This window comes from Bemisia tabaci, chromosome 2 (assembly GCF_918797505.1).
Source record: "Bemisia tabaci chromosome 2, PGI_BMITA_v3".
Taxonomy (NCBI): domain Eukaryota; kingdom Metazoa; phylum Arthropoda; class Insecta; order Hemiptera; family Aleyrodidae; genus Bemisia; species Bemisia tabaci.
The window spans coordinates 4,096,130-4,122,886 of record NC_092794.1 but is presented as its reverse complement, the minus strand read 5'-3'; the positions used below and the strand labels follow the sequence as shown (position 1 = coordinate 4,122,886).

The 26,757-nt window shown below is 39.2% G+C and overlaps 1 long non-coding RNA gene across 1 annotated transcript; it reads right to left on the bottom strand.

The window, feature by feature from the left end:
* Positions 1–23,534: 23,534 nt before the first annotated feature.
* On the bottom strand, positions 23,535–25,494 carry LOC109034996 (uncharacterized). The gene is made up of 3 exons (XR_011899201.1): positions 25,372–25,494; positions 24,673–24,836; positions 23,535–24,374 (listed from the first exon to the last, which is right to left on the bottom strand). It is a non-coding gene; the product is annotated as an uncharacterized lncRNA (long non-coding RNA).
* Positions 25,495–26,757: the final 1,263 nt, after the last annotated feature.

Below are 26,757 nucleotides of genomic sequence, written 5' to 3'. Positions count from 1 at the left end.
AACACGTATTTCTCGAAATAGCGAAAACTGCATTTACGTGGCTTGTCCTCCGAATCCCTCAATTGAAACACGCACATAGCACAAAACCTTTGCTACAAAATGATAAAATGGAGAAAAATGCCTGCCTGCGGGTTCATATCATATGAATTGGACGTTAATTTATTGCCATTACTTACGAAAGAGCGTTGAAATCTGATGAAGGAAGTCAAAACACTAAAACAAACCGCCGACGGAGAGTTCAAAAGCAAAACATCACAACATCCCCGGGATCCTCACAAAAGCTGGACCATAATAATCATGACCTTTTTGAGACACTGCTCCCAACGGTCATTCCGAGCGGACCGCACTCACTAAGTTAATGACCACGGTCTCACGCACGGCGGAGGCGCAGGACATCCCGAATTGAGGAAAACGTAAAAAAAAAGAAGAAAAAAATCGCGCAACACGAATCGATGAAAACACGAGCGAGAAAACTGGTCGCGCCGACATAACGGCTCGAGACAAAAGTCCCGATCTCATTTTAAAATCGAAGAGCGGTGATTCCGTGCTACGAAAGAACGCCGTAAGACCCTACGAACGTTGTCGAATTTTCTTCAATGAAATAAAAACGATCATGGAAACTTGTGAATTTTTTCCTTTCAATTTCCCGAAGAATTGTGCTCGCAGTTTAATCTAAAGTATCTCATAATGTCAAAGAAAACTAGATACATAGTAAAGAAATAGAAATTATACTTTATTCTACCCTTTCGGGTTTATAACGTCGCAGAGATTTTATTTTATTAAACTTATGTAAAATATATCTGAATAATTCTTAGTATTTAAAATTTTAAAAGTTTTCACATTTAAAAAAATCTAAAATTACTAAAATGCTAAACAGTGGTTATATACTTAAAATCAGCTATAGGTTACTTAATTACTAAAAATTACTAAACATTGAATTTATTTGTTCATAATGAGGGAACGTAACTTCATTGTCGTACACAGAAATAGAAATATGGTTGAAATATATTCTCTCTTATTATCTTCTAGACGTTAATAGTTTTTAGCATGTCTCTAAAAAAGAAGTTCCTGACGTAATTATACGTAGGACAGTTGAACAGTAAATTTTTTTAAATTTTCTAACTGCTGTATATTACTTTTTTCTTTAAGTGTAATTTTATACGTACACTGGTGAAAAATGCCAAACAAAAATATACTTAGCTTTTCTCAGATAAATATTTCATTGGGGGGAAATTTGACAACATTTGAATGTTCTTACGACTTTCTTCGTTAGCGCGGGAGAGTGGTGATGATGGTTGATGATCCGATGAATACTTATGCGACACCGCTTAAACGAGCTGGTGGATTAAGATTGTAAGCTCGAAGCATAAATTGGACTACATTTGGACTTTTTATGCTAAAAAGAACTATGTTATACGCAAACCCTATGCACATAGTTCCTTTTAGCATAAATTCGTCCATTTTGCATTAAGGAGCCTCTATTTTTGGCTCATTCTAGAAACGACGATGTGCCATGAGTGTCCCAATGCAGATAGGTGTTATGATTGAGATGGAATTATTGGTTTCATTTTTTAAAATGAAGGCCAATTAACCATGGAATTTGCACACGTTAAGAACCTTACGATTTATACCTGCAGTTTAGAAGCGAGATATCTGTGAGCTTTCGCCGATTAGACTAGTTCATCAATAAATTAAAGATATTGCCGAGATTATCAGAGTGTCCTTGGTGACAATGTTATTGGAAAAGTGCCCGTAAAATTATTTTCAAACATTTTCATGATGATATTATAATACCAAAAGACGTTCAACCGCATATTTGTGAAAGCTTTCCGACAGTATTTTTGAAAACATTAGAATATTGTATTTAGAATCATTTAAAACATCCCTCCAATACTTTATACAAATTTAACTATTGTAAACTTTTTTTTCTAGAAATAAATAACAGGTTTAATAATTTTCCCCAAAATATTGTCAAATTTTGGAATTGTGCCCTCTGAAGTTATAATTGTTTTCCTTTTTTCTTTTTTTTAAACATACCTACCTATGTTTATGCGTCGCTATTATACCGCCCTCTGATGCTCTGCGACATTCTAACGTCATATACCTATGCCTATTCTCCCGAAGATTATTTGTTTTTCGGGGGAGGGAGTTGTTGAGTAGGTATTTGGGTCACTGGGTTTGGGGTTATTGGCATTGTCAAATAATATACCCCTAAATTTTCAGAAAATAAAAGACAAAGCCTAAAAAAATCGCTAAAAAATGTTTTCCCCCCCTTTTCTTTCATCCAAATAGAAGGCCTACGTTAGAGTGACCTTCCCTCCTCCTTTGTAAGAAGGCAAGCTCAGCCCCCCTCCCCCTTAAATAGCTTACGTAATACTCGAACGACTCCATATCCGCATGGAGAATTATTGTTATTATATTTCTATATTTCCATTTTTGCTCTTGCGAATAAGATATTATTGAACTCGTGAACATTGATCGCCGATCAGATGCCCAGTGCGCAAAGATTTTGGTCCAGTTGTGCATTCATTATGGGAGCCAAGTTCGAAGGAAGGGTTGCTAGGTTGCGCAATAAAATTGTGATATTTTATATGGATTTAAGTGGAAGAAAGGTACTGATTTCCAGCAATATCTGGCAACAACAATGAGGGGATCCCCATGCGCGCGCGTTGCGCGTCAACAGATTCCTGGACATTTTAAATTTATAATGAATATTTCTCCGCGGCATTCATAACTTTTATTGAATTATTCAGGTGATCGTGCGACGATGAACCGGTTCAGCAAACCTTTGATTCACTTAGAGCGGAGAGCGCACTCATGATTTTTGCATCATTACGTAGCCTCTGCCGATTTTAATCTGTTTGCGTCAGTTACTTCATTTTGCGTGGGTTATTTGTACCGGGAGACACTCTCTTCGTAAACTCGTGAGCTGGCTTCAAAGACATAAAGACGGAGCACTAAAAGCAAAAAATGAAGCTTCTAGAGCTTCTTTTCAATCACCTCTACTATTGGCTAGAGGATTGGCGGCGAAATCGGGACAAGTTTGAATTCAAATGTAGGGCGGGAACTAATAAATAAAATTGCGGGAACAAAGTATTTTTAGGTTGATTTTTGCCCAAATTCAGGTACACACTCATATTTTTTTAACTTTAGGTTAGTTTCAGTCCGTCGTCGACCGATTAATTTCATTTGGGAGTAACGTTGATCTAGAACTGTAACGGCCTGTTTGAACCTGCAGAACCACCATGAGCAGAAGAAAAACTAACTTTATCTGAGATTACTGCCTGTTACCGAGCAAAAGTAGGTGTATTATATTAGGACGCAGACCGAACTTTCTTAGTATATTCGTTTTAGGAATTTAAAATACGTTTCAAAGAAGAAATGTGCAAGAATCAAGAGAACAAGTTCAAATCAAATTTCCGTTTGCCGCCATGGATTCCCGCGCTCATTTACACACTCACACAAGCACCCAGCGCCAAACCAGGCTTCACTTTTTCCCCGTGCTTTTAGATACGAGCACTCCGTCTTTATGTCTTTGCGCCTGCCTCACTTACACAGTGGAAAAAATCGGAGTTCCAGCAGCCGAAGATCGGGACCCACCAAGTGAAACATCATTAAATCGCTTTTGACACGATAAATATCTATGAGTTTGCACAGTCTACGGGATCCAGTAAAGGCGGACTACGCGGGCTCATTCTTTAAATTATTGATAGACAAAGCGATAGACAAAGGAGACGTGGAGAGTACGGTGCGATCCTATCAGTTGAATTTTGAAATGGGTGGTTCCTTTAGACTAAAGGGTAAAAATGACAGACTAACTTTTGAGTCTCTCGTGGGTTGCCGTTACTTAGTCAGTACCTATCTTCTGTGCCCACTGCAACCATCCGCTTCCACCAATAGGCTCCCTCCATATACCTGTTTTCTTTGTCTATAGTTTTGTCTACTAGCTTCATTTTTTCCCCGTGCTTTTAGATACGAGCGCACCGTCTTTATGTCTTTGGCTGGCTTCAAAAATTGTTAAGAAAACCGTAATCATAGAATCATTTAAGGGGCTCGATGAACAAGGCGTACGCGCGCAATTTTTCCTATTTCAAGAAATACGTGTTTCAAGTTCCAGAATCACCTACCCCACAGCCTTTCGGCAAAAAAGAAGTTCAAATTCACTTTTTGTTGCTTAAAGATTTGATGCAAGGAGTGAATTTCTGACAGAATACATTTGAAGACCAATTTTAGTTTAAATAATTGATTCCGCAATTTTTTTAAAAAAACTGCACCCATGCGCCTCATTTTTTCTTTCTTCTCCTCCAAGATAACCTCTACGAAACCTTCATATCACACACGAGTTGGCAGATTTCATCACTTGTCATTAAATTTTTCTATTTTTATTTTATTTTAATTTATTTCTCTTTGAAATCCTGATATTTTTATTGTTCCCCGGAAAAGATAGAAACTCATTAGAATTTGCTCGCTCAACACCGACTGAATGCTTCATGGTCATTAGCTACCAATATTAGTAACATTAATAGCGTATTGCATATTGGACCATTTTTGCCGCAGAGAGAAACATCCGACTCCCAAAATTTTTTTAGTATTGCAATCGAGGGTCTTAGAGGACAAGGCGCATAAGTGCAGTTTTTGCTATCTCAAGGAAAACGTGTTGAAAGTTTCAAAAATGTATGTAGCTTCATGGCGGAAAGGAAGTTTAAACTCACTTTTTGATGCTTCAAATTTGGATTTTTGCTGTGAATTTTTCACAGAATATACTTTCAAACTAGTTTTGGTTGCGTTCATGAATACCTAATTTTTTTTAAAAAACTGTACTTATGCGCCTTAAGAATAGCCCAAAGATAGGGGTACAGGCTTTCATACTTTCTTTCTCTCATTCAGTGTAAAAACCCTGCTGTTGAACGAGGTGATGTATAACCAATGATGAGTGTTCACTTGTTCAGCTCGCGGGCTATTCACAAGTATCTGATTACACTCTACGATAGGAATCATGGCAGATTCCCAGTTATGCGGCATGACTTCATTTTTAGAAGCCGCTAAGTTTGATTACTTGATTCCCCGTAAAAATGAATGACTCCTAGTCTTGCAAATACACTATGAATGAATACGCTACGCTAATCTTGATGGAATGTTAATGTTCAAGTGTCGCATGGAAGTGTTGAAGCGCTTCGTGGCATTCCGATCAGCCCTTTATCTAGTTCCATACACGGATATGCCTTTCTGTTAAATTGCCAGTAAATCAAGCGTGTATTTACATGGTCCGCAAGAAGCCTGCCAGTGAGCATGGTTCCGTGTTCTTAGTCTCTCTTTGAACATCGCCTACCCTTCGGGAAGCTCACATCGGCGGCCAAACTTAAAAACTGAGTAAGTACACCTCAAACTATATATTCTGAGCAAATTTCTCGGTGATACGACCGAATTAAACAGTATTTTCTGTTATTTTGAATCAACTTCATGTAGCTTCCACCATTTCTTTGGATCTCGTACAACTCCGACGGCTTAAGCGGCTGCTTTAATCAGCATGGATCACGTAGTGTCCATATATAGTCCACACCGTTCCTGAAAAAGCACTGTGTGAAAATAGTGTTTGAAATTTTGGTTTTCCATCTAGTACGTGGGAGGGGATCGTTACCAATCTCTGGCGGTTATCATTTACTGCACCTCTTACCAATATCTTGCCATATGTGGTAGAGGTCTGGATGAAATAGATCTTTTCGAATATAAAACTAATCTCAAAACTGCGTAAATATGCCTGACAACATAGAGAGAAAAATTAATACAAAAGTTGGATCAATAACATGGAACATAGAATAACCCAAGTCATCGGTTGAGTCAACGATTTTTGGTTTTTCTACTATTTACTGCGTGCTTGATTCACTGCAAGCTACAGTACAAAAATCAACACAAAATTTAGGTTGCTTTGTGTTCTACTTCCAATTACCTACTAGCTATCAGGGCCGGATTCACCTACTTGCAGCCCATGGGCCACCTATATTTTGCTTGCGCCCCCTTCTCATTCGTTTTGAAACTCGATAAAAACCATCAAATGAACGTGCCAGCGGGGGAGGGGTCCATAAGACGCATTTACTCGTGTTGAACACATTTTTTTGGAAAAGCCCTGTCAACACTACTAGCAAAAGTTCTTAACTTTGCGCGAAAGTTAAGTTCCGTAAACCTATCTCTGTGTGGACAAGGCCCTCCGTTCATAAGAAATGAACGAAAAAATTATGAAAGAACAAACATAAATGTGGTTCAATGATTTTAACTTCCGCCGCCGCGCCGCGTAGACCGCACCGGACGGACCGTTGAACGCAATGCGTGAAGTATTCACACAGTCTTGTAGGCGCTATGCGTTTCATGCTGACCGCACTGTGTTTGGCGCAATGCGTGAAGTATTCATGCATTCTTGTAGGCGCTATCCGTTTCACGCTGACCGCAATGACCGCTCTGTGTTAGACGCAATGCGTGAAGTATTCGTGCAGTCTTGTAGGCGCTAATATATGTTACATGCCGATCGCCGCGCCGAGGGCTTCTCCTTTTCATCTCAAGTCCTCGTTATCATTTCTCTCTAAGTCGCGCCGTTCTAGGCCAAATTGCGTGTGTGGTTTTTCTCGTAACTCGGCTTATTGAGGGTGCCGTCCCTTGTATCACTAAGAGACGACAAAATTAGAAATTACTATACTCTCAGGAAATGAGAGATTTTGTCGCCTTTTCTCGTTTGTAATTTTGTTTTTATAAATCCGATTTTTTTTATACCTATATACACTTAAAAAATTGCAAATTTTTGCCGCCCCTTAGATTTGCCGCCATGGGCCGCGGCCCATGTGGCCACCCCCTTAATCCGGCCCTGATTACTATAATCAAAGGTAACAAAATAACACCAATATTTTTCTCACTGTATGTGACTTAACTAAATTTGACGGTGATAAAATCAAATAAAATTTCCTTTTTTTACTTTTAATAACCTGCATGTCAATATTTGTCCTGCATTTTTGGGACCCCTGACAGCCTCATGAAATACAAACCGGCTGAATAATTCAGAAATGAATTCCCAATTCCATACTTCCCTAATAAAGGTACTTTATACAGATAGGGTCTGATTTTGACAGACAAGGCGATAGACAAAAAGGTCAAAGGAAAAATTAAGCGATCCTATCGGTTTGAAACGGGTGGTTACGATGGACAAAGGAGGTAATTAATAGACTAGATAACGGCAACCCACGAGAGGCTGTACGGTTAGTCCATCATTTTCCCCGTTAGACTGTTAAAAATATTGGAGTGAAATTCTGTGGCGGAGTCTATGTAACCCAAAAACCTCGCGTGATATGAATGCGGATCGAAATGTATTCATCTTGCGGAGTGACTTTCACTATCATGGAGCGGAACATTCCCCCGATGTAATAACTACAGATGGTCCCGGGGCATCTTCCCCTGGTCCCTTATAATATAGACTTAAGATATTATTTCTCATGTACTCCTTATTCTTAGAGACTATAATTATCATATATAAATCTAACAAGGGCGATAGAGATATCTACCGATAATTTCCGTCCTATTCAAATGTAAATAATTTTATCAACACCATGTAAACAATTATTATATGCACACTCATTTATTTTGTATCACATTAAAACTGAATAAAGTCCGATGGGGAATGTCCCTGAAGATAAAAAAAAAAAAAAAAAAAAAAAATCATGGAGCGGAAACCACTCTTTTTGCGGGTGTCATATAAACTGCTATGGTGCTAATTTCACATCGCACTCATATCACTCGGGCTTTTTGGGAGCTACACAGAACCGAAAATGCGGAATTTCACGCCTCGATTTCTAATTGCGTGGTCTGCAACAATCGCAGTTTCAACCAATAGGATCGCTATGTTTTCCCTTCGTCTCTTGTATCTACAGCTTTGTCCATGGATTTCATTAAACAGTCCGCTGTGCATTTTTTGCAGTCTACTGCATGGCATGGCGTTGAACCAGGATATTTCAGTCTGCAGTAGCCTCCTTTGTTGCCGCAAGAGTGCGCGATGCGGTCAGCGGCAAAGCGTCAATGCTCGATTATCGATATTCCCCCATTTGAAACTATGTTAAAGAATCGATTATTAAGGTATACCATGTTTATCGATCCTTTTCCATAGGTTTAAGCGGGAGATCCATCGATGTATCGCGAAGCAGGCCACGCCACCGGTGCGGTGACACGGGCCGGATTGTGTACTGCCGCTCTGAGGAAAAACACCGTATGAACATTCGAGAGTTGCCAAATTTCCTCCGATAAAAAGTCTATTTATGAGGAAAGTTATGAACGTTTTTCCGTATTGGAATTTTTAGACTTTTTACATCAAACTACGAACGAAATCCTGTGAAAAATTGAAGGAGAAATATCCACAGATTCTCCTGAATATTCGTGATTTGTAGAGGGAAATTTGGACGTATTCATGCTAAAAGGAAATATCGTCACCTTCCAGGCCAAGTATCACAAGCGCCATGCGACGTTTAAAAATTTCCGCCGCCATTTTATTTCTTTACTGAGAAATTGTTGGTTGGATCTGTTTGGAAATTTCACTAAGTTTTATCGGCAGCACAAAGAAAATTCAGTGAAATTTTCGGACAGCTTCGTTGAACAATTTCTCTGTAAAAAAATAAAATAGCGGCGGAAATTTTTAAACGTCGCATGGCGCTTGTGATACTTTGCCTGGAAGGTGACGATATGTACATAGGGTTTGCGTGTAACATAGTTCCTTTTAGCATAAATACGTCCGTTTGGCAACGCCTGATGGCTCATACGGCGTTCTTCTTTAGCGCGGCCGTGTAGATATCCGCGGACAGGCAGGGAACCAGGAACGCTTGTGCCTGTTGCTGTTGAGGGAGCGATACGGATCTGAGAGGGGTTAGAATTAAGATAGCCGATCGTTTGGTTTGCGTATCGATCGTCAATAGCGCGATTCTTGATTCTTGACTCGCGCGCCACTCGCGGGGCCACTGTCGATGTCGCTGGACAACGCGCCACTATCCGCGATGCCGATCCCGATCTCGCGGATACGGGCGAATCAAAGGCCGACTCGGCTGATTTTTCACACCAGATAAATTGCATGATTTATAAGCCACCGCCGCCGCCGTGCTCAATACGCCGCGCCGCGCCGCCAGTCCGTAGCCCAGGTTCCGCAGACAGCGTGCCACTCCGAGTCCCCGTCACTGCGGGTCATACGAGTATCTATGCCTAAAGTGCCAAAGCAAAGTTTCGAAATCTCGCTATTTTATTTTTCAAGAGACATAAGTCAACTATATAGCTTAAAAGTTCTACGGAATATTTTGCGGATATACCTGGATGTATCACATGTTTCGCCCCATTCAACTTTTCTACACTTGCGTTAATGTCTCTGAGCTGAGATAGAGCCCCCTTCATTTTAAGCGCTCAGCCGATAGGCAGCGCTTTTTGATTTCGACTTGCCTCTAGAGTACTAGTATACTAGTGCTAATTCGTTTAAATGGCGCACCAGCTCATCGATGTGTAGGCTTTTTGGGGGGGGGGGTCCATTTTTAAAATAAATAAAGCTGTGAAAACTGTATTTATGTTTAACTATGCGCAGTAGTTTCGATCGTTGTCTATAAGAACATTTCTTAGCGTGGAGTAATTCTTATCGAAATGATCGTTGAACTTAAAGAAGCCTAAAAAAAACGCGCCGATGAGCTCAACGTGACTATCATTTTCGGGAAACGAAAATACGCGTTTACGGTTTCCTGGTAACCTTTGTTTGCTATACCTGGATGTATCACATGTTTCGCCCCATTCAACTTTTCTACACTTGCGTTAATGTCTCTGAGGCCGAAGATAGATCCCCCTTCATTTTTTAGATGTGCAATTAATTTACCTACTTGGAATTCTGAAAAATCGCATTTTCCCTATTAACTTTTCAACACTGCGTTAAAATCTCTAAGTCAGCGTAAAAGAGATTAAGCCTTTTTCATTGTCGTGGATATGCGATAAATTATTGTTGCTTTCATAATTATGATTGGATCCATGAAAAGAGACCTCATTAGTCGGAGAAAATCATCCAGAGAGAAAAAAATCAAGGAGGTTTAATTGGAGAAATTAAGTGGGCCTATTGCAAAATGTTTTTCTAATTGCTTGTATCGAAAGAACGAAGGATCTTAGGCCACAATGAGAGGTCGGAGGGAGGAGATTGAAGCATAAATGTTAAGGTGCTCAATGTCCCAAGGTTTGTGGTTCGCCAGAGAGCAGTGGAGGGAGTTCTATAAAGCGACCTATATGTATGTATGTTTTTTGACCATCGGAAATCCCCAAAAATCAACTGAAAAACGCCCCAAAATTCGGATTTTCAAAACGGTCACTTTTACGCGGAAACGGATCCGGCACCTACGTGACGTCACAGTACATGACAAACCTGGTCTCTTCATCGTTTAAAATGTATTTCTCAAAAAATCATTGGCAGTCGCTCGATGAAGAACCCAGGTTTGTCATGCACTGTGACGTCACGAGTGTACCGGGTCCGTTTCCGCGTAAAAGTGACAATTTTGAATAGGTCGGTTCCTAAAACAGCTTTCTTTGAATTAGGGAAGGTGATTTTAAGATTTCTGAATAGCGCCATTGAAATTTGCAATTGGAATCCCGTACCCTGCAACAGGCCCATTGGCTACATATCCACACTGGAAAAAAAAGAATCTTAAATTTGCCGCCAAGAAGTATTTCTTCTTAAATCAAGAATTTTTCTGGTTAATATAAGCTACTATCTTGCTTAACCCAAGCATTATTTTTCTTGTATCAAGAAAAAGTCAGCTTAAAGCAAGAAAAAAAATTCTTGGCGGCAAATTCAAGAATAATCATGCTTGATCCAAGCTACTTTTTTTTTCAGTGCAATGAAATAATGAAGTATGACAGGAAGTCTGCGACGTTGCACCCTGAGCAAAATGGTTCAGCACTTCGGCCATCGATTTTCATAGCCCTTCGATAAACAGTTCCTTCTCATCAGATGGGGAATGTCCCTGAAGAAAAAAAAAAAAAAAAAAAAAAAAAAAGTTCCTTCCTCAAGAGGTCCCTCGTGGTGTACGTCGTTATTAAGAGAGGTCTAAGGAAGCCATAAAAATATACATATAGTATGAAAAGCATAATGTTTACTAATATCGAGTATTTACCTACATCGAGTATATACTTAGGAAATGTATCCTTGAAAGGGATTACAATAATACAGTAGTAGTTTCTAGCTTTTCCATCTATCCGAATTTTGTATTTAATGGATGAAATAAAAAATCCTATGTTAACATGTAAAGTATTAGGCCATCAATGATTTTGGAGCTACGAATATAGAGATTTTAGTAGTTTTGAATTTGATTCATATATAGTTTTTAATTTGATGCGGTTGCTAGAAGTTGACAATTGTTTTGTTATTCCACTTGGCACTTTGTTATCCTAACTCCGCAAAAATTACTAACACCGTGGAAAGACTTCTATAATTCTAACGAACTTTAACGTTGGTGCGATTCCACCTAAAATTTACAAAACTCGAAAAGTGTTTTTTCTGTATCCTGCATTTTTTGTGGTAGAGAAGCATTGTAATCCCTCATAAGAAGTCACTTCCAAAGTTAAACTGCTGAATTTTACTCCAGATTTGCAAATTGTCCTTTTTATTATACTGTTAAACCCTTTAAACCTTCTTCCGTCACGATGTAAACCAAATGGGTCTTCCTAAGGAAAAGTAGCTCTTTAAGGAACGACCATGAACAGGACCCTTACTCTTTTATGGAGCGAAATGTAGTCTTCCTGCGGAGTGCCGCACGTGTTTAAGCTTAATTTTTTAAATTTCACTTCATATTCATACCACTCCAGTTCTTTGAGCGCTATATACACTCCAGAGTATAAAATATACAGCCAATTTCAATCCGATATTTTTTATAGTGCTTGGTTGTGGACTTATGATACGAATTTAAAAAAACCCATTAAAACCAATCTTTTCAAAAAGTTTGAGGCATAATGGCACACACGGAATGAATAAAACAAGAGGGTGGAACGCCCCCTCTCCCCATTTCTCCCCTCTTCCCTCTCTTTCGGGCCAAAAGCATTTTCTGAGTGCCTTCAATTTACGAACGAAGGTGATGTGCAGTCACGTAACGAGGTTTGCCACACTCCCTCATTGAAGGCGTTTTACCGCCGAAAAATGAATGTCTAGTGACTGATGTCCTCTTTAAACAGATGGATTAGTTTTTTTATATAATGACTCCGCATACAGCCAAAATATTTTAGAGTTCAGTTTCCTTACAGTCTCTGAATATTTCAGAGTAATAATGAAGTTTTGGAAAAATTAATTTTTTTCTTTGTGGTCTCTTCATCCATGTGCACATTAACACCAGTGAGAAGTTGAGGAGTACAGCGTGTTTTACCCTCAACAAAACGATGTTTCTAATGTGACAATCAATACCAGGAGGTTTATGTAATGGATGATCGTACACCAGTGCATAAATTAGGGATCAACCGACATATTTTTTGCTCAGAGGGCAACGAAAGGCAAAAAGTAAGTACATGATTTTATTTTAACGACTTATATGATATCTTGATTTTAAAGTTTCGTCGAATTTTCGAGCTAAAAATCAAAGCATTCCAAAACGTGGAGAAACCCACCGATGATTTGAGTAACGGGAGTGCTTGAAGAGTGTTGTTGCTCTTTTCATCACGTGCTTTAAACGCAAATAGAACTTCATTACATGCGTAATATGGTGACGCATATATGGTGAAACATTACACGTATGGTGATGTTTGAATACTACATGTCATCACCTTCCGGCCAAAGTATCGCAAGCACCATGCGACGTTCAAAAATTTCCGTCGCCATTTTATTTTTTACAGAAAAATTTTTGGCTGAATCTGTTTGAAAATTTCATGAATTTTATCGGCAGCACAAAGAAAATTCAGTGAAATTTTCGGACAGCTTCTTTGAACAATTTCTCTGTAAAAAAATTAAATGACAGCAGAAATATTTGAACGTCGCATGGCGCTTGTGATACTTTGGCCGGAAGGTGACGATGTACTAATACTAAATTGAATCGTATGAGCTCGAGGGTGTAAACACTTTAACATGCAATAAAAAGAGAATAAGAGTAAGCATTGTAAGCAATCGATTACCTGAGTGTGTCGCTATCATAACTTTTTTTTATCACTGATGTTTTTTGTCCTTGCGATACCCCACTATTAAATCGTAAGGTCGTAAGTGTGGAGAGTATAACGCGCATTGAGAAAAGTAAGAGTGAGAAATCGATTAATGATTATGTCGCTCACATTTCTTTCATGAAAATACCCTACTGTTCAATCATGGGTATGTGGGTTTAGAGAGTTTAACGCGCATTAAGATAAGTAAGAATAAGCAATCGTTTAATTCGTTTCCTGCTGTCATTGATATTCTCCTTTCTCTTACTGTTTTCTGTCCTCTAAATATCCTACTATTCAATCGTAAAGGCGTAGGTTTGGAGACTTTAACGCGCATTAAGAAAAGTAAGAGTAAGCAATTTGATTAATTGAGTGCGTTGCGACCGTCGCTGTCATTACTTTTTCCTTCCTTTCAATGATTTCTGTCTCATGAGGACATATTTTAAGGAATATGTCCTTTGAAAATACGTGATACGAACTACACAAAGAGGGTGTGTGAGAGTGGATTTTAGACAATGTAGCTCTTGCATGTGTCAGGAATTTACGATTTAAGTAATTTGACTTATGTAAAATTTTGCGCGAGACACGATGGTGCCACTGGTTTTCTCTAGAATCAACTCCAAAGCTAAAAAAAAGCTCTCGAAGGTGAGGCTGTAATGGAGAGGATATCCTGAGAGTCCACTTCTATATCGAGAAAAACTCCCTATGCAAAGGTAGTGAGCAAATACATCGACAGGGTTGCCACTTTTTTGGGGGACTTCAAAACTGAAAGCACGGTAACCTTGCTGATTTATGTGCTTTCTATCTTTGCATGGAGATTTTGACTAGGTATACAGGCGGTGGATACCCTCTCCATTCCGGGCTCAACTTGGAGAGCTTTTATTGAGCTTTCGAGTTGATCTCAGAGAAAACCAGTGGCACCATCGTGTTTCTCGCCAAATTGTTTTCAATTCGCCTTCAGCTGCATCCACAGCAATTGTTGTTACGAATATGTTGTGCGTGCTGATTTCAGCTTATTACATACTTGACTCTTCGAAGGCGTTTAATGTGCGAAAGTAGAGCACCCTGTTGGAGAACAGAAGAAAAGGGATTGAAAAAATCGATTAGCCCCTACTTCGTTCGTTCTCCGACAGATTGCGCTACTTGTGCACAAAAAACGCCTTCAGAGAGTCGAGTATGTAATGGGCTATAATAAGCACGCACAACATATTCGTAACAACAATTGCTGCTGACGCAGCGGAAGGCGAATTGTTCAGTTAGAAAAAGAGTATGATAGGAAGTCTGCATGAACGAAAGGGTATGTATTCGATCGAAATGAATCGAACAAAGAATAAAAATGTGTACCAATTAACACAGATTCCAAGGCCAAATGAATAAAATAGCTGATCAAAATCAGTAGAAAACTTGCATTCACTATGAAAATTTCAAATTGCGGTATCTCGAAATTAGGATCAGCCAAGATTTTGATTTTCCAGGATTTTGAGTCCACACAAACCGTAGACTCACCCCTTGCAAACTGTTTTTGGGTACATTTTTTTCGCATTTTTTTTTGCTTTAAAACCACTGTGTACCTGTTACAAGCCTCCTCAGTCGGTTGTTTCTCTCATATGCAACATACTTACTTCCTCTCTTTAAATGTCGTTGGCCACACTGATCTCAGGCAGATGATGGAGTTCATCTCATCCTGTTCGCGCCCCGGGAAATGAGTGGGCCGGTCTCCCGTCCACCCCCCCCCCCCCTTGAAACCCCTTGGATTGTCATCACTGCCGTCATCCAGTAAGAACCGCGTTTTCTCCGCAGGATCTCCATAAGAGTTACGCGGTTGTTGTTGCGCTGAGCACGGGGAGATTACGACACAACTCATTAGATTAACATACAACATAATTTACAAACAATCGCGCCCAACTCCTCCGCACCATCTAACGAGATGTTCAGCGGCGTAGCGTACTTTGTGATACATCGATTGATTTGCCGTTTAAACCTACGGAAAAGGATCGACAAACTGGGTGTTCGCGACGAACGCCTCAATAATCGATTTTTTACCACTGCTTCAAGAGGGGAGATATCGATAAATCGATTATTCACGCCTAGCCACTGGAGACGTTCGTCCCTTTACCCCTGATTTTCTTATTTCCGTCCTGGGTAGCTCGTATATTTCCTGCATGAGACTGTTCCCCCGTGCTAAGTAAAAGCGCCGTACAAGAATCGTTTTTCTCTTGCCATCAGTCTCGGTGGTGATGAAAATTTAGTTGATCCTCCGAAAGTTATATCGCAGGTATAGTACTGCCGCGCTAAGGAAGAACGCCGTATGAACATTCGAGAGTTGCCAAATTTCCTTCGATAAAATGTTTATTTTTTAGGAAAGTTATGAATAGGTTTCCTTTAAATTTTCAGAATCTTTCGGTGGAATTGCGAACTAAATTATCTGACAAATTGGGAGGAAAATATTCATAAATTTCCCAGGGAAATTCGTGTTTTATCGAAGGAAATTTGGCAACGCCTGAAGGTTTATACGGCGTTTTTCCTTAGCACAGCAGAGTAGTAGTATAATAGTAGTTCTGTATGTTATCCCAAGCATCGCAGTAATCGCGATAAGTTGCAATTTGATCGGAGAATGTGTCGCGATTTTATCGACCTCGATTTATCGCAATATTATGGGAAGAAAAATTGCGATTTTATCCCATACATTTTCAATAAAATCGCGATTTTGTCTACGGCGGTTTATCGAAACAATATCGATAAAAAAATCGTGATAAATTAAAATAAAGTTTCGATTTTATCGAATGCGATTTTAGGTAGGAGAAAATAGAATAATCGTCATAACCAGCGCCTGGTTAAAAATGCGCCAGCTACCATGCGCTAGTTACGAAAACTACCGTGATAGAAGACACAACTAACCCGGTAGTTATCGTAACTACTGCACGGTAGCTAGCGCATTTTTAATCAGCCGTTGGTTGTGACGACTATCCTTTTTTTCTCCCCCGTGAAAGCCGTAAATTTTGCCCTCCGCATTTACATTTGGCGAGTGTTCCTTTGTGCCCCTTGCGACAGCTTTAAAGCACGGCTGCTCGGCAGAGCAGTCTGCAGGGGATCTGCCTGGATCGAGGGTTCGCGCTGGTGTTTCCCACAGCCCAAACGTTTTCTACATGAATATACACGGAGAAAAAAACTTCGTGCGTGGGATCCGAAGTTGAGGTCATAATGGATCTCTGAAGTTTTCGGATCACGTATCTAAAAACTTGAGGTTGAGCTGCCGAAGTTCGGGTCAGACATCTGAAGTACTTTGATATATACCGAAGGGTTCGGGTCACACATCTGAAGTACTCCGGTACATACCGAAGTGACTCGATGTCGCACCCGAACGTCGGCAGCTCTACCTCAAGTATGCGGATGCGTGATCAGAAAACTTTAGAGATCCATATGACCTCAACTTCGGGTCCCATGCACGAAGTTTTTTTCTCCGTGTAGACTCGCAACAGAAAACTGTCGTGCTAAGGAAAAACGTCGTATACACCGTATGCGTTGCCAAATTTCTCCTCTTAAAGTATTAATTTTATTGAAAAATTAGGATTTTTTTTTTGAAATTTCAGAAACTCTAAGTAGCACCGCGAGGGAAATTCTCTGAAAAACTGGACGGGAAATATTCAAACGTTTTCGTGAAAATTCGTTTAGTATCAAATGAAGTTAGGCAACGCACATAGTTCATACGGTGCACAGTGGATTGAGTCAGTGGGAGAGGTCGGACAAAATCTGGAACCTTTAAACGATTATAACTCCGTTTATAAAAAACTTTAAGGCTCTAAAGGTGGTTTCATTGGTTTCCTTGTGAAATTTCCTTCGTTAAGCATCCCTGGAAGTTTAAAATGTGACAAAATAAACATTAAAATTTGCAATTTTTTAGTTTTACAGAGTTTTAAAAAGAAAAGTTGAAACCGCATTTGTAATTTTTCATAAATGGGTAATTCTACGAAAACCGTCCAATTTGACCTCCCGAAAACTAAAAACAAGCAGAAGCTCCAACGCATTCGCGTCGGAGAGCGGCTCTGGCGACAGTAGTTGTAGTCAAGAATGAGGGCCTAGACACATTTTGTCACTGATGTACAATCCGACAACTGTCGATTCATGTTTTGTAACTTAGCAGATTTACGTAGCCGGTGTATAAATGTGTATTGGCCCTTGATATGCAGAATGCATGGCACTATCACTTGTTGTATACTTTTAATTTTGAAGGCTCTTTGGAGGTCCGCATCCTAAAAAATTTCTCCCACAGTATTTTTTTTAACTTGTCGTTGTGATTGGGCGCCAATTTCTTTCAATTGAGTGATCATCTTCTTTTTTTGTCAAATAACTAGTTTGTGCAACAATAAGACTGAAACTGACTCTAACTGAAATTTTGTCTTTTTAGATATTTGGTTATTTTGTATTTATTAGATTGTATATTTTCACAGCCCTGTGATAAGAAACTTTGGAATGCATGGTTGATAAGTCGTTTAGCGAGGCTGCAAAAAATTTGCATTTTTATATCTGAAATTGTAGGTAATGGTTTTGAATATCGAATTGCGATATATTACACGGTTAAGATAGGGCTATATGTCTTGTCGTAAGCGGCGACATAGAGTCGATGTCATTTCAATAATCGCCCCGATGGCCACGGTAGTTGTGTGCCGTCTGCCCACGTAGCAAATGGGAGGCGAAAATGGAAGTCATCAGTGCATCGGTGAGTGTTGAACGTGAAAATTGCGCGGGCCGCGCAAATTTCGCGATCATCGATGTGTCGGGGCTGAGCATCCATCATTTTCTATCTTGTTTTGAAGCTATGTGAGTTGTGATAAAGTACATAATTTTTTTGTATTATATTACTGTATAAATAGTGTAAAATTTGTACAGAACTTTGTACAAAATAGTTTCTTGTAAAAAGTGTGGACTACTGCCACGTCGTTTCCATACAAACTCCCAATACGCCGCAAGTACCACAAATGCCCATGTTAACCAAATCACCTCATCATCCATTTTTTAAGGACACAATTTTTAATTCAAATCAACTTACTTTATCAAAACTCCAATCGTTTATCAAATAACATATATCGAGTCATTTTAACAAAATCAAAGACGGCATAATATCATTTATCACACAGCCAAAAACCTAACCTAGAAACCACGATGTTTACAAACTCAAATTGGAGAACACTCATTGGTCCAATAATAAAAATTGATTTGCCGCCTTTTTTCTTTGCAAGCAAAACGTGTGAACATGTCTGAAAATGGGATCGGGCGTCAACACTCAACGATGCACTGATGACTTCCATTTTCGCCTCCCATTTGCTACGTGGGCAGACGGCATTAGACGTTTACGGTTTCCTTGGTAACCTTTGTTTGCTATCAGCTGATATCGAGTAATATGAATAGGAAGCTCCAACCCAGTGGTTGGAGCTTCCTTAACCGCGAAAACTTTAAAATTCAAATTTTCAAATTTTGAACGTAAAGTACATTTTTTCCATCACGAGATTAAAGCACAGACAAGTTTTGAATTATTGACTGTATCACCATGATTCCAAAAATACACTACACAACATAGCATTGGCTAACAATAAAACAATATGCAATAAAATAAAGTCATGACAAGGAACATAGCCGAAAATGGCGCCGATTCCCATTAACCAACGCGCGGTCTCTCCAATGTAACATGGTCCAATGATACTCCCCAGCTGGGACCGTCCGGAATAGCAGCTCTAGTGCAAGCACCAGAGCCGCTAATTCAATGATGTTATTTTGGATTGAGAGTTTTTTTCTTAGTTCAGCATAGTATCAGGCTTAAAAATTCTATACGAGTACCATTTTTTATCAGGCATTTCTTTTTTTTATGAGAAATTGTTTTAAAAATCGATCCCGGATGTCACGACCGTCACATCGATTATTTTGGTCCATCAGAAAGAGAAAAATGGTAAAATGAGCAGTTTTATTTTTTTTTATACTGTTAGGTCCTATGAAGAAGTGAAACAACGAAAAATAGTGACCCAGTGTATACGTTCATCATGAAATAGCAAATGTTTCCTAATTTTTGCAGATTTTTCAGCTTTTTTCTCGGAAACAAAAAAATGTTTCTTGATTCAAGGGTAAAATAACTGCATATTTGTTTTTTTTCTTAAATATGTGAACCTAAGCCAAATGTTTCCTAATTTTTGCAGATTTTTCAGCTTTTTTCTCGGAAAACAAAAAAATGTTTCTTCATTTAAGGGTAAAATAACTACATATTTGTTTTTTTTCTTAAATATGTGAACCTAAGCCTCCAAAAAATCATATACATTGTTCAAAAAATATGAACTTTAAAAATTGGCAGTTGTTTCATAACTCTGAAAAAAGTGTGACGGTCGTGACATTTCCGTAACGATCGTGACATGATTCATCCATTTAAGATTTTTGGTCATTCAATGGGCCTGTTGCATGCGAGAGATACAGCCGTGCGAATAGACTTTTCAGAGGTTAAATGACACGAAAATTACGATTGTCACATTAAAAAAGTCTGAAATACACTCCTTACTGCGCAATTTGCGTTGTTAGGAACGCGCTTTTTCAAATTTCCCGCGTCTGGGGGCAGTTTTCTAACGGAAACAATTAACGGCAACTCGCGGCTATTTCCGGTCAACTAAAACTGACAACATAACCTAAAAATCGGAGCTCGTGACATCGTGAAATGAAATGTAGAAGGATTGCGTTGGATATTTAAAAGTTGATCGATTTGGTTACCGCATAAAGCGTATATGGACCACTATAAGAGATCACGTTGGGTTTGTAAACAAACTGAAGGAAAAAATAACAACAACAACAACGACTCGGCATCTTCCGGAAATCACCGAGCCCGCCGTTTACTCGTTTCCGGTGATTAGAAAACTGCCCCCAGACGCGGGAAATTTGAAAAAGCGCGTTCCTAACAACGCAAATTGCGCAGTAAGGAGTGTATTTCAGACTTTTTTAATGTGACCATCGTAATTTTCGTGTCATTTAACCTTTAAAAAGTCTATTCGCGCGGCTGTATCTCTTGCATGCAACAGGCCCATTAACGTCAATATATTACTTTATGCTTCCTACTCTCTTAGGAGCCCCCCCCCTCCCCCTCCAGGTCCTATATCGTCATTTGGATCAAATTGGAACTAAAGTTTCGGCCAACATTTTCATTTGAAAATTGCACTAAGTGTACCTTGTACCTCGAGGAAATTCATAACTGCCTACGCGCGCATTCAGAGACTGCTTCGGCGATCACCTAATGAAACCGGAAATGCTCAATACTTTCTGGAAATAATGAGCGTTTCCGGTTCTCAACGGAAGTAACCAGGAATGCTGAAAATTTCCGGCAATTATTCATTTCATATGCCGCAATCACACGCTGAATTTGGCAGCTGAGTATAGAAGTCAACAGTCAGCGCTAAAAGTCAACAGCTAAAATTCGAGTTATTTTCATCCAGATGTGTATTAAATCTATTCGGAACCAATTGATGAGATATATCGCATGCCGTTTGGACAAAAAATATGGCATCCATCGAATCACCTTGAATGAAAAAATTACCAGGTTTTGACATAATTCATTTATTATTTCCATTGTCGCTAGTAGCTATTATCCACAATTCGGAAAAAAAATGGGGAAATACCTTCAGACAAGCTCGTTTCCACACCACCTTAGGAGAGCCCGATCAGGTACTGCTCCCGGAGGTAGAGCTTTCGGCGCGTTTTTTTTAACGTGGTATCGCCAAGAGCCCTAATCCACGGGGGAGGAGAGGATGGGAAGAAGGGAATGGAAGGAAAGATGAGAGGGAAGGAAGAGAGGAGAGGGGAAGAAGAGAGAAAAAAAATAAAACACTTACCAACGCTGCCGTAGCTCCATCCACTGCTCCATGTCGTATTTGACACTGCCAAAAAAAAAGCTGTGCCTGCGGGAGACGGGAGTAGTGCCCTCCACAATTGATTAACGTGAATAATCGAAACGGTATCTTACCTTCGGTTGCGGGAACCAGCGTCCAGCAGCAGCAGCACCTGAAACAGAGAATACAAAAAAGAAAAAAAAGAAAAGAAAAGAAAAAAAAAAAAAAAAATTCGACGATCCCGGTACGATGGCACCCAGCAGCAGCACCTGAAACAGAGAATACAAAAAAGAAAAAAAAGGAAAGAAAAGGAAAAAAAAAAAAAAAATTCGACGATCCCGGTACGATGGCATCCAGCAGCAGCGACCTCCCCCAACCCCGGCTTCCGGCGTCCAGGTTCCTTTCCCACCTCCTCCCTTTTTTTTTTTTTTTTTTTTTTTTTTCTGTTCGTGGCTTGCTGAGATCCTCCGGGGCGCAACGCCCCGGAGCCGCCGTCGCCGGCAGGGGCGCCCGCCGGGACCCCATAAGGGTCCGCTGGGCGCCCCCACCCCCGACCCCCCGCGAGGGGGGCCAAAAGCCCCCCCTTGCGGGGGGGCAAAGAGACCCCCCTCGCGGGGGGTCGGGGGCAGGGGACGCCCAACGGACCCACGGGGTCCCGGCGGGCGCCCCTGCCGGCGACGGCGGACCCCGGGACGTAACGCCCCGGAGGATCTCAGCAAGCCAGTCGCAGAAGAAAAAAAAAAAAAAAAAAAAATCCTACTCCTCCCCCCGTGATCCTATTCCGCGGCCCCTCCCCCCTTAGGAACCCTGCTCCGCGATTCTACATGAACCCCACGGACCCCCCTCTCCCCGGGAAAACCCCCCTTGGGAAACCCTATTCCGCGACCCCGCAACGAACCCCACGGACCCCCCTTTCCCCGGGAGCCACCCCCTGGGAAACCTTACACCGCGATCCTTCCCAACCCCACGGACCCCCCTTTCCCCGGGAACCTCCTCCCTTAGCGAGCCACCCCCCTCCCCCCGAGCCCGTTTCTTCAGCAGCTTCTGGAACAAACAGAAACATCAATAATTATTAGTATGATTTGTAACAGGGGACAAGACTGGCTACTGGACTTCTAATTATTAGGCCCTCAGTAAAGTTAAGAAACTGCTCCATTTTCATTCATTAGAGACGTATTTATCCTAGAAGGAATCATGTTCATGGGATTTGCATGAATTTCGTGAAGTTCGAAGCATGAAACATAGTTCCTTTTAGCATAAATATGTCCAGTACTCTCTTGTCAAAATTGTTGTCAGGGCAACATGCCATAATTGAACGTATTTCTGTCGAACGGAACCATGTGCATTAAGACATGAGCGCTGAGACCCATAAGCATATGTGCATAAAAGGGCTCACGTCATAATGCACATACTTCCGTTTGATAGAGATACGTCCAATTAATGAAATTTACGTCTTATTTTCCCAAAATTTAATTTGAATTACAGTTACATACTGTCTTTGGACTACACCATGTAGCTTCAACCACAATTTTGCATTCAGTTGTAGTAACTCAACTGCATAACGCAAAAAACTAACTTTTCTGGTTCTTTTAAAAATCACCTATTTGTGTGTAAGATTTGTGGAACATATGTGTTTTTTACAGTGAACCGGAAAAATAGTTCCTTTTTATGTTATGCAGTTTACTTACTTTCAATTGGATGCAATATTGTTTGATAGTAATACATGAGAACTATACGCAGAACTGGAAGGAAATGTAAATATTTTTAAAAAATTGCTGATGGCATTCAAGTCAAGTGCTGCACAATAGTTTTAAAATAAATATTTTTATAGATTTTATAAACGTAATCAATTAAAAATGGATTGAATAATTCAACTATTAAATTTTACTTTTGATAGTTTATACTATTTAAATTTTACACAACAAATACACATTCTGGAGGGCACTACTTCCGTCCTCAGTGCGGAACATTTTCTTCGTTTTTTGCTGACCTGAAACAAACTACGAATAAAAAAAAAGAAATGATTAGTGAAAGGAGCTTAACCTAATTTGAAAATGGAAACTTTAGCAGGCAAATTTCATTGTTGATGCCTTTACTCGTCGAATTCGATAAATTGCAATATTCTCTAATATGATATTAATTAATTAATTATGTGGAGTTGAATGCAATTTTTCTATGTTTTTGTCATGTTTTCTTTTTTCTTCGCTATTGATTCCATGAGCAATCAATCAGGAATTCTAATGTATTCTTAAATAGTTATGCCAAAATCTCTATTAAATTTATATCAGTAATGATAATTTACAATTAAAGAAAATCTGTTCAATTACAAAATTTTCACATCCCCTATGCTGTCGTGCTAAGGAATAACACCGTATGAACACTCGAGAGTTGCCAAATTTCCCCAGATAAAACGTATATTTCTGAGGAAAGATATGAATATATTTCCTCGAACTTTTCAGGAATTTTTGGTGAAATTGCGAACAAAATTATCTGTAAGATTCAAAGAAAAATATTCATAAATTTACTGAGTAATTCGTGTTTTGTCACAGAGAATTTGGCAACGCCTGAAGGTTCATACGGCGTTTTTATTCAGCATGGCATTATGAAGGGGCACATAGCCTTTAAGAAAGCGCGATGAGTGACATCATCACCCGCATTGATGTACACCGTGGTTTTAAGACGTATTTTGGCTCCTCAAATCACTGAAAAAGGATTGCAGTGGTTGGCATTCAGAATTCATACTGTAAATGAGCCTTTTTAGTAGACCTGAAACAAAATAAGAATAAAAAAAGGAATGATTAGTCAACGCTTAACCGAACTTGAAAATAAAAACTTAAGCCAAAACATTTTTTTGTTCACTCTGAATGGCCTCGTCAAAATTGATACTTTCTAAAAGTACTGTAATCATCTAGTAGTAAAAAATCTGGAATTCATTAATTTCATTCGGAAAATAGCGCAATATTGTTCTCTACTTTTGCAATTTTTGCTTCAGCTATTGATTTCATGAGCAATTATTCAGTGTATTCTTCAGTTGTAGATTAATTAAAACTGTACGGCTACTTTCTGGTGAATTACACCAACATTTCTGTTAATTTTTACGACACTACAAATAATTGAACATTCAAAAAGGTCCATCCACTTACCAAATTTTTACGTCCTATTGTAAAGGAGTACCATTAAAGTGCGAGACTACAAGGTATATAGCAATAAGCCGAGTTTCTTCATCATTCAAATTAATGCACATCACCGTGATTCAACTATATTGGTACCTTTAAATCACAGATTTTCCTCGAGAGTAGGACTTGGTGGACAAAAGTAAAAAATGATGTGAAACAGCTTTCATTATGCTCGTTTTTTGGCGATCTGAAAAAAAATAAACAAAAGTGAATTAGTTCAGGTAAATCGAGTAAAATAAAAAGTAAAATGAAATGAAGTTGAACAGTTTTCAAAGTGCTCGTCCTCCTCGGTAAACGAGCAAAATTAATATGAGGTATTCAAAACAAAAAACCAATATAAAACAATGTGAAACTGTTTTCACTGTGTTCGTTTCTTGCCGATCTGAAAAAGAACAAAAAGAAAGACTAATATAATTAACATGGAGATGAAAATTAAAATGATATTTGAGAGAAAAATAAAAATACTGCAAAGCAATTTTACTTACGTTTAATACGCTGAAAGTAGCTTCCACTCTGACCTTGTCTCTTGTCAATTAGAAAGTTAGTGTGAAGCGTTTGAAGAGGAGGAAAAAATCCGATGCAAGAAAATAAGTTGAAACCTTTGCACACGGTGCTGGAAGCGCTTTCACAGACTTAGTTTCTTGCCGATCTGAAAAAAAAGAAAAATCAAGAAAGCAAAGCTAGTGAAGGAACATCTAATGTAAATTGGACGTGTTTCTGCGACACGGAGCTATGTGTATTGTGAGCCCTGTTATACATATATTCTTATGAGTCTCAGGGCTCATGTCTTAATGCACATAACTCCATTTGGCAGAAATACGCCCAATTGGACTGCATTTTGCAATTTGGACTTTAACGATAACCTTTGGATAACTTTACGATTCCAAAGTAGAAATTGAGAATAGAAAAATTAAATATTAAAATTTGAAAAATAAAAAGTTGAAAAATAAAAATCTCCAAAAATAAAAATTCCAAAAATTAAAATTTCAAAAACTGAATAAAATTTGAAAATTTCAAAAATAAAATATTCAAGATTAAAAATTTTAAGACTCAAAAGTGGGAATTGAAAATTGAAAAAATAAATTTTAAAATTTGAAAAATAAAAAGTTTCAAAAATGAAAAGTATGCAGTTAAAATATAATGAAGATAGAAGGTATGATGAAGCTATTATCTGCTATACTCACATACTAGGAGCTTAACTCATGTTGCGATTCCGCTTGCTAATTGCACTGCACCACTAAACCACTGCACCATTAAACTACTGTCCACCAATCCACTACACCACTAAACCACTGACCCACTAACCCACAGACCTGATCACCCACTGAATCCACACTGATTGAACTTTAGGGGTGGGGTTGCTCTTTTATAAGCCCGGTCTGTAGCCACCACAAGCAACCCCCCAACCTCCCCCTCTGCTGACCACTCTTGCAATTAGGATGTCATTTAGAAACTTTTTCCTTGTTTTCCAGTGCCGGGAAATCCGAACATTTTGGAACAAAGGAAGGAAGGGACATTCCTTCTAGAACACCATTAGCCAGGAGTGCGCAAGGGTCTTTTGTTTTATTGAGACGACGGCACCTCACGTGTCCAAAACAATGAAAGGGAACTGCCCTGCGAGAATTTTTTTTTTTCGGTCCATCATAGGCTAAGGGAGAAGAACGGCGTATGAACATTCAAGCGTTGCCAAACATTCCTCTATAAAATACTAATTTATTTTTTAGGAAAGCTACGGATATTTTTCATTGAAATATTCAGGTGTAGTGTTATTTTACGATCATAGGTGGATCCAAGGGGGGGGGGGGGGTAGGAGTTCTACGCCCCATCCTCGTTCGTTCGATTGTAGTGATATTAAAATTAATGATTGACTCAAGTATGTCTAGAAAATACGATCGTCACACTAAACATCCGATGCGGTGCGACGGTCGTGACAAATTTTAAACAAAAACGGCGGGTGTACTCTAACATTAATGAGGTAAAATATCGAAAGTTGGTAAACTTACAATTAGTATTAGGGACCACAAAGTGGGCACAAAGATTTTTCAGAATATCACACGCTTCATAAAATAAAGGGCGTGACGGTCGTGACGCAAAAAAAGGTTCAGTTAGGTATACTCACCTTTCAAATCGCGGTAGAAATTTCAAAATGACGTTGGGCGATTACTGCACAAGATTGCACCATGGGAACACTTCACTTCATTTCACTTGTACACTTTCAAATCACTTTCGCAACGATTTAACCGCTCCTAGCGACCGTTTTGACAAGCAAAAATACCTGGGACGGTCGTGACGTGAAACTTAATGACAGCATATTTTCGAAATATTTTGGGCGGATGACAAATTTTTTTCGTAATCAAATGCATTGTTTAATCAACTGCAAGTATTTTTGATGAAATTAGTACAAAAGTCAGAAAAGTTTATCAGGCCAAAAAAAGTTATGAGATTGTAAACATTGCAACCTTCCAATCATGACAGTGACGGTCGTGACATTTTAAGCAGTAAAAGCTGAAAATGAAGGTTAATCCATCAATTTACATACACTGGAAAAAAACACATTGGATCTAGAGTCC